We start from the raw sequence: 10,548 nt of genomic DNA, 5'->3' as shown, positions 1-10,548 counted from the left end.
TTGTGTGGAGTTGGTTGTGGTGATACAAGCACAAAGTACAAGAACTTCAGTGGATTATATGCCTCATTCACACATGTAATTCTCACTCTGCCTTCAAGGCATGAGGAGGAGGAAAAAGGCATGCACAAAAACACACGCAAAGCACGTGGCACCACGCACAAACGCATCCATTTTGGGGGTTTCGTGCAGTTGCTGTGACTCGCCTAGACTCCTCATTAGCACCTTCTAGACAGAGGTGTGAGGGGGGATTTGGTGGTTCCTCTCACACATTCATTGTAAGATCTAGGTAAAAATAGCAGCCAGCTAAACAGAAAACCCCCGGTAATTTAATGTGTCAACCCAGTAGCCTACCATGCACCCGGTGGTGTGTTCTAGGTTTTTCTGGAGGGCATACTATAATTATTCCCTCCCACGCGCACGGCACGCGCACATGCGTGCTTATGTACACGCGCGTGCGTGCGCCGAATGAAATAACCGCTCTATTGTTAAGTAGTTAATGTGTGAATTACTTCAAAACTCCAACGGCCAGCGGTCATTATCACCTCGAGACAATAGCCACACATAAGCCTTCACCTCAGACGGCACATTATCACATGAAAAAGGCTATTTGAACTGAAGTTTGCATTCTTGCTGCCCCCAGCCCCTCCTCCTGCGTATCAGATACGTTTCCTCGGACGGTTTCTGGATGGCTATGCTTGGCTACGAAAATTTTCTGGAGGTCACACTACGTATATAGCATAACACGGTATAACACACCACTGCATGCACCTCAGAACCGAATGAACTGTTACTATACCACCTCAAAACGGAGCTAATTCATCTACCTTATAGTTTTTGGTTTATTTTGTATTCTCCTTCTCCTTCTCCTTCTCCTTCTCCTTCTCCTTCTCCTTCTCCTTCTTCTTCTTCTTCTCCCCCTTTACCTCGCATGGCCCAGAGGCAGAGAGAATGGCCTTTTAATGCAGCCAAAGGCTCCATTCCTTTTGTTGTTTGACATCGGAGGAAGGTAAATGTTTAATGAGATGCGCCTGAAGAAAATGCTTCTCAAAACACACAAACAAGCGCGTCCCTAGAGGACAATACACACAGCAGCGACGGTCGTCTTGATTGATCTCAGATGAAAAGGAGTTTATGTTCCGAGTGGATAAGCCACGGCTTCCTGTTGTCAAATTGTTCAAGTTCCTGTCTCGTTTCGTTCTGCGCACTGTGGCCAAGCCTCATTAAACAGTCTCCCCGGCCCCTCGTTATAGGCCCTAATTAGGGGAACCAATGGTTGTGCGCGATCTGGTCAACCTCCAAGAGGCTTGCGGCTAAGTGAGTAAACCCACAGTGGTGTTGTTAAACCATTAGGAACATGCAGGAACGTGGGACAGTCCGGGGCATTTTTCAGGGTTTAAAGGGTAGAGCTCCGCAAGAGTATGTACACTGTATGTGCAGGTCCGTGCGCTACGCGAGGGGTGAGTGCACACCGCTGCAGATGTGTGTGCACGTGTGTCTGATTGGCCTGTCGTTGCGGCGGTGACAGATAGCATGTATTTACTCCCAAAGCATGGTGGGTGTCACAGACAAAGAGAGCTGTGAACCACAGAGGCAGGAGAATGGCACTGTCTGTCTCTGTCATAACAGCCTGCCATCCATGCCCCCCCCCCCCCTCTAGCCGATCCTCCTTTAATCCATCTTCAATCGCCGCGCTGACTCTCCCCTCCCCTCCGATCTCCTCATCATTCACCTTTGTCGACAGCTCTTTCTCGCATCCTGTTTGTTTTATTTCTTTTATCGCTCGCTCCTCCCCACTCTTTGCCGCGTCTCTCTTTCTTGTCTCATGTCAGTGACTCGAATGTCACGCTGATGGCGCTGAGACACCAGACACCCCGGGACCTGTTTGGAAATGTAATGTACTGTGCAGTAATAATTTAACCACTTAAACGCTCCAGTCTTAGTGAAACGGACCTGAGCCTCAACTGTACCCTGACTGCTTTTTTCTCCCCATCTACACCAAAAATAGCTGATCTACAAGCTTTAACAGATCTGTTAGTTAGAGCTTGTAGATTTGCTATTTTTGGCAGAATAGGGATGCTAGGGTTCTGGTTCAAGAGGTTAAGTGATCGGAGGAGACGACAGAGAGGAGAGAGGAGGCGAGGAGAGAACATGGGAGGGCGATGCGTTTGCGGAGGTAGTGGTGTTGGCGGGATACACAAAGGAGGACAACTGGGTTAAAAGGTATGCATGGGTACCTCCGAAACGGTCTGCCTGCCCTCTGGCTTTCCTCTGCCCCCCCATTCCTGCTCGTGACTCAAGGCCTCAAGGCACGACTGTTAGAGTCTATTTATATAATCTGTTCTCCTTCTTCTGGATGTAACAGTCGAGGACTAATATCCGTTGCCTGCGGGGTGCAGGCTGTGTGCCAGCAGGCCCCCTGCTCGAGCACCGAACCTGGCTGGCACTCATTGAAATGGATGTGCGAAGAAATTAGAAGAGACAAGCCTTGATACTTAACCTTCAAGGCTTCCACGATGATGGGGCTGACATGACTAAGCATGCCCCTGGTGTCAAACGCCGTCTGAGAGACAAAGAGAACATCTCCATCTTCCATAGCAGGCTAGACTTAAGCTAATATTATTACAACTGTATATTGTTCTGATAATGTCATCACTCAGGCCACAATGGAAACAAGCCTTTTGTGTTATCCTTTTAGCATCATTGTATAATCGTAGGGTACCACTGTACTTGTCCAAACTGCTAAGAAAGTATCCAATCAATCAAAAAAGGTGTGATCGTTTTGTCCTTCTTTTGCTCCTAGCTTTCGTTCTAATTCAACGCAATTTCAAGCTCCACAAACAAACACTGTGTCTTGCAAAGACATGGCCTATACCTTCATGCCAGGCATTCATTCATTCATTAATTAATTAATTAATTAATTAATTAATTCATTCATTCATTCATTCATACCAGGAATTTGACATGGTCTGCTCAGCAGGTTTGGCTTGGACCCCCACTTAACCTGTTGTGCTGCTGCTATACTGTTAGAGCTACTTTGAACAGAAACACAGTCGACTACAAAGGGCATGCATGCATTACAATGGCACATCCTGTGGGAAGAGAGGTCATGATTTTGGTGCTATGGTGGCTTTGGCTAACAACATGATGGCTCCTCCTTTTATCTATGAAAATGACGTTTGTACACTTCCCCCTACCGTTTGATCACGGAATTTTCTGCCACACTCCTCAACAAATCACGAAATTTGGGGTGGGATATATCACACACAAACACGCACGCACGCACGCAGGCACGCACGCAGCACGCAGCACGCACACACACACACGCACACGCACACGCACACGCACACGCACACGCACACACACACACACACACACACACACACACACACACACACACACACACACACACACACACACACCAGGGGGATCAAGGGTCACTTGCAGGTAAGGTCATGATGTGCGCGCCCATTTGCATGTGCGCGCACGGACAGGACAGATGTTGTGGGTATGTCTGCCAGTGTGCGTGCATGGCAGTGTGCGAGACACAGAGAGAGAGAGAGAGAGAGAGAGAGAGAGAGAGAGAGAGAGAGAGAGAGAGAGAGAGAGAGAGAGAGAGAGAGAGGTGTGTGTGTGGGGAGGGGGGGATCCTTTCAGCTCTGCGCAACAGCGCTGAACCGAATCAAATGTGAGTTTTCTTGGCGTCCACAAACACTGCGCGTCGCGTGCCCCCCCCCCCCCCCCCCCTATCATTCTTCCATCACCCTACAGTTGAATGTCTCATTTTAAACCAACGCCAACAGCGGTGCCATTAAATACAGCCCACGATGAGGGCTTGTTAACATAAAGCTGCTATAGTCCCTTTTGTGGCGAAATAATAGCTTCTACTGCATCAGTGATAATATCTGTGCATCGATATCGGACCCAAGACAGTGTCATAGCGAGCCTCTCATATGATTACACGCAATTATCCCACGCTGTATGCCCACTAGACAAGTTGTCTATGCTACCGCAAAGAAAGGCAGAATGGCAACAGTTATCAGTTATCTATAGGCTATATTATACTCTAGGGAGTGCGATGACAATTAGGCGAACCATGTGAAATGACAGAGATTATAACAATTTGAAGTTTGCTTTAGGTGAGGGCATGCAGTCAACAATCTATGGTGATGTGAAGATAAAAAAAGAAGAAGAAGCTATATATATATATATATATATATATATATATATATATATATATATATATATATATATATATATATATATATATATATATATATATATATATATATATATATATATATATATATATATATATATATATATATATATATATATATATATATATATATATATATATATATATATATATATATATATATATATTATATATAATGTCAGTCCAGCCCTTAATTGCCAAATAGCGTATCATGTTTGAGCACACCTAATTCCTAAATGTTTAAAACTGCGACAGTAAGGACCCATAGAGAGCTGCGGTGACCACCGTCCACCTGGAGCCAGAATCCGCACCAAGGACACGGACAGTGACCGAATCAGCACCTCGGACAGCGACAGAACCAGTGCCGTGGACAGTGACAGAATCAGTGCCACGGACAGCGACCGAATCAGCACCTCGGACAGTGACAGAACCAGTACCTCGGACAGTGACAGAACCAGTGCCGCGGACAGCGACAGAATCAGTGCCACGCACAGCGACAGAATAAGTAGCCTATACCACGGACAGCGACCGCTCGTGTCCTAAAGGGCTGGCAGAGCAGCCCTGAGCGCAAAGCTCTTCACATTGCTAAATGAATCCGTTTCTGAACGAAAACCAGAAATATTTCTCCGCAACAAAACAAAAAAAGTGTCACCACCACCAGCAAGATACGCTTAATATACCACAGTCTTGCATTTGTGAGTTTTACGCTCTATTAGTTGAGCAATCCCAACAGGGCAAAAATAAATCCCCATGGGTTTTTAAGTTGATAGGGGTCTTTTCAATGCCATGTTCTTGTGTTGTCTTGTCTCTAAACCAGTGGTTCTCAACCAGTGGTCCGGGGACCACCACCAGTGGTCCTTGAGGGGGTTCCAGGTGGTCCCCAGATAAATGTGATGGTGAGTTGGTAACCAAATGGACCCTTATAGATCTTTAACTCTTGAGAGCGTAAAATGAACCCTTACGGGTCCATTTGGTTTCATTTTACGCTCTCAAGAGTTACATTATTGTTAAACATCTGCATTACTTAATTTACAAGTAAGTCTACACAATTAGAGAATGTATAAGAATTGTTATTTTGATCAACGTTTTGCCTGTCATCTCTCCTATGGTACCACATCAATACAGCATGGAATTCTGGACAAAATCGTATCAAACGATAAAAAGAAATCTAAGTCTATGGGTCTGAGAGGCTAAATCTCATCAAACGGTGCATGGTCCGTGGCTCAAATGCCCAAGAAATAATGGACCTTGATATGAAAAGGGTTGAAAACCACTGCTCTAAAACCAGCAGAGCTGTACGGTGTCCGCAGACCAAACCGTTAAACCAGCCCGTAATAAAACGGCACGCATCATCTCAATAAAAAGAAAAAACATGCAAGGTAATAACATCCATAATAATAACCAGTCTCTGCGTTGAATAAACGTAAAATTAAAAAAAGAGCATGAGTAAAAGGCAAAGTAAGAAGGGAAGGTAATTGATCCAATATTTACCTTAAATAAGTTAACGGTCCCCTTGACGCATATCGTCCGCTGGTCAAACCTCTGTGCTTTCAAAGGGCATTCATTCACCACAATTCCACAAGCCCTGGTTGTTATAAGTCCCCAGAATGCATTATAAAAAGAATAATAGATTATTCTGTGCAAAATTAAGATATTTGACATGAATTAAAAAACTCGATAGTTAAATAAAATGTCAGTTTATTCCTATAATACTTCCAGTGCGTAAAATGGTGAAAAATCCAGAATGGCTTATTAGCACTTTACACCGATCCAACATAATATTACGCCCTCCGCTCCACCACGTATCTCTGGAGATGCGCTCTTCTTAAAAAGAAAGAAAAAAAGACTTTAGTGTATTCCATCCAGATAAGGGTTTAAGATTTAGAATTTTGAAAAAGAAAAAGGCAAAAACAAAATTCAATTCATTTTGTCCAAAAAAAAGTTATTCTCCAAATCCTCCCCTTGGCGTCGTGGACACTCACTCAGGTGAAGACACGAAAAATGTAACAAAGCGTTAAAATAAGAGCTGGTCGTCCGTAGGGGCGCGTGGTTTCCATGCAGTGCGCGCGTCTAGGAGGCACCGTGCGTCCGTCCGTCCGTCCGTCCGTCCCTCCCAGCTTTGGTCCAAATGGAGTGTCCTTGTTGCCTGTGTGTCTGCTCTGCGCGCTGGATACTCCTCTTTGAAAACCCTGGGGTTCGTCACAAAAGCTAAGCATACACAGCAGAGCAGCCCTCCCCTCCTTCTGGAGCCGGAGCAATGCGTGGGTCACACACACACACACACACACACACACACACACACACACACACACACACACACACACACACACACACACACACACACACACACACACACACACACACACACACACACACACACACACACACACACACACACACACACACACACACACACACACGCGCGCGCGCACACGCACGCACGTGCCCGTGGCGTGCACACACACACACACACACACACACACACACACACACACACACACACACACACACACACACACACACAGAGAGAGACCGGAGACGTTTCCACACGGAGCCGGGGGGGACATCTGGGCACCTCGATGTAAAATTGTCTATTGTGTCCAAAATGTAAAAAATAAAAAAAAGGGGGGGGGGAAAGGGAAACGTTTTTCAAGTAAAGCAAAGCATACATGTTAGAACATGCTTAAACATTCGACAATTAATATTAATATATGAATAACTAATATTTCTACAATTTCTACAAAACCTATTTATCCAGTCATTTTTGGTCATAAACAAAAAGTTATTAAGTAATTAAGTCTGATAATAATGTAACATGCATGTTCACATCATGTAGGCTATACTTTTTTTGTTTTTCTTTTGACAAAATAGCCATTTTTATATGGAGGTGCCCAGATGTCCCTAGTGTCCACACCTAGTATACCACCCAGAGGAATCTCTCATGGGCACCGGAGAGACGCGGAGAGCCTATACGGGAAGCGTGGAATAAGATTTGGTCACGAAAAGAACATTTTCTGTGCGGGGTCACTGCGAAAGGAAGGTAGCTATATTATTTTTAGAACACTGTGGGGAGAACTATTTCTGTATATTATGCCCACACCCACCAGCCATTGCGCACAGCTCCGCATAAATATGCGGAATCTAAATGAAGACAACTGAACTGAGTTGCATAATATACAGAATGATCTGAATTCAATATTCCACAAAAAGTGTCATTACTGTATCCGAGAGTCGTGGTGATGACTTCATAAATCGTGTCTCCAGGTGACTGAGAAGAGGCTCTGATGTGCTCTTAAGTGGTGGGAGGATTTCAACTCTTGGGGGCTTTTTTGTTTCAAGGGGGGGGGGGGCGTCTGGTGGGATGGATGATTATGCTTCAGTGCAGAGGTGGTTCACATTCAGTGTTTTTTTTCCCGGACGTTTTTTATTTTATTTCTCCAGCAGCAATGAAATCTGGCCAAGCAAAACTGAGGTAATGTTCCCATACACCCTGCCCTCAACTAAACCTTGCAATACTAGTGTGGGGGTGAAATCTGTTTTCAGTGCAGTTTTCTATACTGTGGGGGTGCAGTGTGTGTGTGTGTGTGTGTGTGTGTGTGTGTGTGTGTGTGTGTGTGTGTGTGTGTGTGTGTGTGTGTGTGTGTGTGTGTGTGTGTGTGTGTGTGACACACACAGGTGAGCTACTGGTTGATGTTCACTGCCTGACCAGAGTCAGTCTCAACTCCCTCTGGTTCTCCAAATGGACACTTATCCTACCGGCAGTGGTGGGATTTTTTAAAATAAAATACATTTTAGTAAATATATCAATACTGTAATAAATAAATACTCTGTTACAAGTTAGTCCGGAATTCAACATGTACTTGAGTAAAAGTATAAAAGTATTGGCATCAAAATGTACTTAAAGAACCAAAAGTAAAAGTACTCATTATGCAGAATGTCACATTTCAAGTTCTAAAATGTATACAAATATGAAAATAGCACATTTTCAAATGGTCGAAATGTATATAGGGCTGAAGTGGTTAATGTATGTTTTGTAATAATAATCCAAATCTACAAAGTAACTAAATAATAATTGTAGAAAAAAAAGTACAATATTTGCCTCTGAGATGTAGTGGAGTATAGTAAAACTATTGGAAATTGGAAATACTCAAGTAAAGTACAAATACCTAAATGTTTTACTGAAGTACAGTACTTGAGTACAAGTACTTTCCACCACTGCTTACTGGTCCACACTCTGGGTTTGCACTATGATTTACATTAACACTGAGGATTATGTGATGTTATAACCTTTATTTCTCCATGGATCTGGCCAATATTCAGCATGTGATATCAGACACTATAGTGCCTTAAAGAACTGTCACTCTCAAGGCCCCATGCAGGCCTCCTAATTCCCAAACCTGAACTGTGGAATGCCAGTTTTTCATGTCTACTCTCGTCCCTTCATGAAAAACCGCACTTAGGATAGCAGTTCCCAACTTTTTCTGTATTAGGACCCACCTGAAAATCTCGAAAGCATTCAAGGTCCACCTATCTGATCACTTATGAGTGGTCGGATGGGTGGGCTGGTGTGCATTTTCAGAGCATGTTAATTTTTTTAATTTAGATTTATTTTGGGGCTTTTTATGCCTTTATTGATAGTACAGTAGGTTGAGAGAGATGGGGAGTGACATGCAGCAAAAGCCGTCGGGACTCGAACCAGGGTCAGGCTACAATTAGCCTCGCGTAGCCAGACTATATCACTGCGTGGATATGAATCTGGTGCTTCTATGAGGATGTTTTTTTTCCAAGGGGGTGGGATCAAAACAATGTCTCTAGTCTGGACGCAATTGGTTAAACCTACAACCAACTACCAATCACAGTCTCCCATATTTGAATACTGGGCCCTGATTGGTCACCCCAGACTTCTGGAGCAGGAAATGGATTCACAACGGAGCGGTGCCAGACCCAAAATCGCAGAGGGTCATTTATTTTTGCACTGGCAGATTCGTCTGGTCCCAGGCAAGGCTACAATGAGCCTAGGTGCCCCGTCCGCTACGCCAGACGTCCGGGCGAGAGCATGTTAATTTTACTAACCTGCAGCTTCCCTCCCTTTGCTCCCACGAGGATGAATGCAAATGGAGAGATGTCTCTTCAAGCTGCAGATGATGCATGCCCAGATGCAGATAATGCACACACACACACACACACACACACACACACACACACACACACACACACACACACACACACACAGATTGCAGTTTTTCTGCCAGCTGGGAAAGCCTCCTGAAGTGAAACCCAAAGAGACTTTGAGAGGCAAAAGCCAGTGCATCATCATATACTGTATCCTTCACTCTCACTGTCCTTTCTTCATCAAACACAAAATAATGCATGACTCACAAGCACCGCACCCCACGCACACACACACATACACACACACACACAAACACACACACACACACACACACACACACACAGTCACACACACGCACGCACGCACGCACACACGCACGCACGCACACACACTAAGCAAAAGCAATATATCATAGGTGTTTCAGCAAGCTGCCTGCTCTAAAGATTTTTCATTTTGTAAAGGTGTAATCAATACTGAAACACCTTAATCATGACTATTGGGGGGGGGGGGGGGTGAGCAGTGGTGTAAAGTAACTAAGTATATTTACTCAAGTACTGTACTTGAGTACAATTTTGACTTTTGACTTTTGAGGTATTTGTACTTTACTTGAGTATTTCCAATTTCCAATACTTTTACTTCTACTCCACTACATCGCAAATGTGAGGCAAATATTGTACTTTTTTTAACTAATTTTTTATCCCACGATTTTGTAACCCTATTTTTTACACCCAGTGCCAATTGTCTATGTAATCCTGGGCACTACCTTCCCTCTGCCAACCTAGGGAGGCCAGGGCCGAGCTCAGGCCTCCTTCAATGCATGAGAGCCAACTGACCTTCTTGTCACCTGACAGGGGAGAGGTTCCCTGGTTGGACGTAGCGCGTGGAAGGAACACGTTATTCCAACCAGTTCCTTTCCCCTCCATCAGGCGCTGGCCAGGGGGAGGCAGTATAGTGACCAGGATTACTGCATGTTTTTGTGAGGATACCTACCCTAGGAGACACGGGGAGAACATGCAAACTCCACACAGAAAGGCCCTTTCGTCAACCCCACCTAGGGTATGGGCGCTGATGACGCGGAGGAGAGAACACACCCCCAGCGCCCACAGCGTCCCCTGCGGGAATCGAACCCAGGACCTTCTAGCTGTGAGGCGACAGCGCTACCGACTGCGCCACCGTGCCCCCAAAAAAAAAATATTGTACTTTTACTCCATTACAATTA

Source organism: Gymnoscopelus braueri (assembly GCF_963280865.1).
Source record: "Gymnoscopelus braueri genome assembly, chromosome: 4".
Taxonomy (NCBI): Eukaryota; Metazoa; Chordata; class Actinopteri; order Myctophiformes; family Myctophidae; genus Gymnoscopelus; species Gymnoscopelus braueri.
This window is presented reverse-complemented; position numbering follows the sequence as displayed.